Source organism: Coptis chinensis, chromosome 6 (genome assembly GCF_015680905.1).
Source record: "Coptis chinensis isolate HL-2020 chromosome 6, ASM1568090v1, whole genome shotgun sequence".
In the NCBI taxonomy this organism is placed as follows: domain Eukaryota; kingdom Viridiplantae; phylum Streptophyta; class Magnoliopsida; order Ranunculales; family Ranunculaceae; genus Coptis; species Coptis chinensis.
The window spans coordinates 18,994,463-18,997,432 of NC_141461.1; the positions used below are offsets into that span (position 1 = coordinate 18,994,463).

The 2,970-nt window shown below is 34.3% G+C and overlaps 1 long non-coding RNA gene across 1 annotated transcript; it reads right to left on the bottom strand.

The window, feature by feature from the left end:
• Window positions 1–1,296: 1,296 nt before the first annotated feature.
• Window positions 1,297–2,718, bottom strand: LOC147491941 (uncharacterized). Its single transcript, XR_015198220.1, has 3 exons — window positions 2,529–2,718; window positions 2,347–2,447; window positions 1,297–1,434 (listed from the first exon to the last, which is right to left on the bottom strand). It is a non-coding gene; the product is annotated as an uncharacterized LOC147491941 (long non-coding RNA).
• Window positions 2,719–2,970: the final 252 nt, after the last annotated feature.

The window sequence follows — 2,970 nt, forward strand, 5'->3', positions numbered from 1 at the left end:
GCAGATTACGGTCAAGTTGTTTTAGACTTTAAGATGTGACTGAACTGACCACCTCTCTATAATAAAGATGCAAAGAAGACCACCAATCTCATTTTCTTGCTTTATTTGAGTTTTAGTTTTTGTAGCATACAATGTTCCATATTAGATCACTCTCGATGAAGGGGGCCTGAAAGATTGCTGCTACGTTTAATCTATTTAAAATAGGAACCAACCTGAGTTTAGACTTTTCTAATATGCATGTCTCGTCAAAAGTAAACGTAGGCTGCACACTACTGCTAAATTTAAAATTTATGTTCATCAATTTGGAGCTAAAATTCTGAATTCCCCTTATCTTGTAAAGATGCTCTGATATTATTTTCCAAATTTTAGTAGACCAAATATCAGAAGAAATTGTTCTATGGTATCCCTTGCTGAAGGTCGCATCCCTTGCTGAAGGTCATAAACATCTGGAATGATTATCTCTTAGATTATTACATGTATTAAAGCAAGCAAAACACAGAACCATGTTTGATAAGATGCAAAGGCCATCACCCCACTAAGCCATGTTGATGGCAGTGGCAATACTGCTGCATCCCACACCTGATGGGCAGTTGTCGTGCCCTCATCATGACCTCTTGTATCTATTGCTGCCCAGTGCCCACCTTAATAACCTCCCATATTTTTGTAGAGCTTTTCTGACTCCTTGCTCACATCTAGATTCATGATTACCTTCTTCCAACTCTTCAGACAACCTGTAAGTATATGATAGCAAAGAAAAATCAGGTAAATTCACAAAAACTCAGGAGAGCTGTCGAGTGTTAACTAAGTTGCCTTTTATTCCAATATAACGTCTAAAAAATTATAATGTAGTACCTAAATAACCTCTGGTTGACATTCTGGGTGGGAGAATTTGTCCACCAGATGGATATAGTTCATAACAAAATCCAGGTGTGTGTTGTTGTTAGTACAACCTATATTGAATTTGAAGCAGGGAAAAATAATGAACTTATTAGTTTTCATTACTTCCAATGTATGCTCACAAAAAAGGTAATATGACTGAATGGCATGTGGCTGACATCTTCCACTTGTAATTTGAATCTAACTGTTTTACATGAAAGTGAGATGAAGCGCACAGAATTCGTCATCAACTCTCAATACTGTAATGACACTCAATAAAACTACCCAAAAGCTACTTCCCTAAAGGAATACAATCACAACCAAATATGTTGACCTGCAAACAATTGGTACTCAATTAAGAGGAAAAGACGAATTTGTCACATTAATGTAAAAAAAAAAAAACGGGGAATGTACCTGACATGGCTAGAATTTGGTCTCGCGATTTACCCAGTATACAAATGATTTGCAAGCCTAGAGCTCCACAAAAAGTCTTTTACATAATTGCTTTCATGTAGTGCTTGCCAATCACTTTTCTAGCTTGTTCCAGTCTAGTTGTTCCTTCAAATCCCAACAAAAGAAAATTAAGCCATTAAACAATGTGCTGATGAACTTGCATCAGGATACATGCACATATATGACAGAGATGATGCATCTAAGGTAATTTGTTTACTTAAGTAATACAATGGGTTTAAAATAGCTAGGTAGCGTGCATTGGCTTCAAGTTCAAGATAATGCCTTACATGGTAGCTACCATAGGTTTCACTGCTTGTACAAAAGGTTTTCCGTTCAAAGGAATAATACGTGAAAGGTATAGAGACAAAAATAAATGTCATAAGGCATTATTTAAGAAAACGATTGATGTAATTAAATGGCTAAAAAGTGAGCATGGTGACAACCCTTATAATTTCAGACACCATCAATATCCAATAAAACGAAACAATATCTAAAATGGATCCCAATAAAATGAAACAAAACAAATCATAGTGAAAAAAATAATATAATATATATATAAAAATATATATATATATATATATCTATATAAAATATAGTTATATATATATCTATCTAAAATATAGTTACTCTTGTACGTATCACACGCACTAACGCTTTTTAGAAGGAAAAAAATCACACTTCTCATTAAGGAGCTCTAACATCCATCTCGCTACTCTCAAGTCTCAATTTATGAACACTATCTCCTTACATTCATCTATTCTTTGACATAGAATCTGTGATCTAGTGTATCTCTCGCAGTATAAATGTACATGTGAGAATCCCATTATAATTATAGACTGGCTTGTCGGAGTAATTTTGAAGAACCTAAGGTTTTTCCGACAGTTTAGATAGAATCACATTCTATTAAAAAACATATCATTTTCGTGAACAATTTTTGCACACCAATATAAAATACTCAAATGTATAATGTGTGAGTAGATTAGAGTGGGCATCCAGCTAAAGAAAGAGAATGCTTACATGTGTGTAGTTGGATATTGTTTTGACATCACCATTTGCGCTAGGTGTGGAATGCTATGGAACTCATCATCAGTAACCAAGATCAAGGGTGAAAGTCATTCCTGCATATAGATACATGATTAATATAAATATCATATTCTGGATGGAAACAAAGACTTGTAGACTAATACTATTTGATATACCTCTTCGGATATAGAAGATTTTTTATCCTCATAGCCTCCTTAACAATCTGATCCTTATCTTTCACTGCAGTAGAAGTTCTTAAAGATCCTCAAAATCTTTATACAATCTTTTTCTTTTCACTGGGGTTTTATAGTCTTCTGTTTTGGTCCAAAATTTCGAAAAGGAAATTCTTACATACTAAATTATACTCGCAACCATACCCAACTCCAAATCAATGTAGATTATTGTGCAATCAACTCATTTTAATCCAAAGAAATGTCACTATACTCTATGCAAGTGCATATAGTATAACACTTAGCAACTATGACTCCGGACGACCAAGGATCAGCGCCGGAATGGCTACATAGTTAATTGAGGTTTTGATGAGCAACATAAGTTTAGGAAGTAATCATGAAATGGAAATAGTAACATAAAGCATGATAGGAAATCCTTCCATGCAAG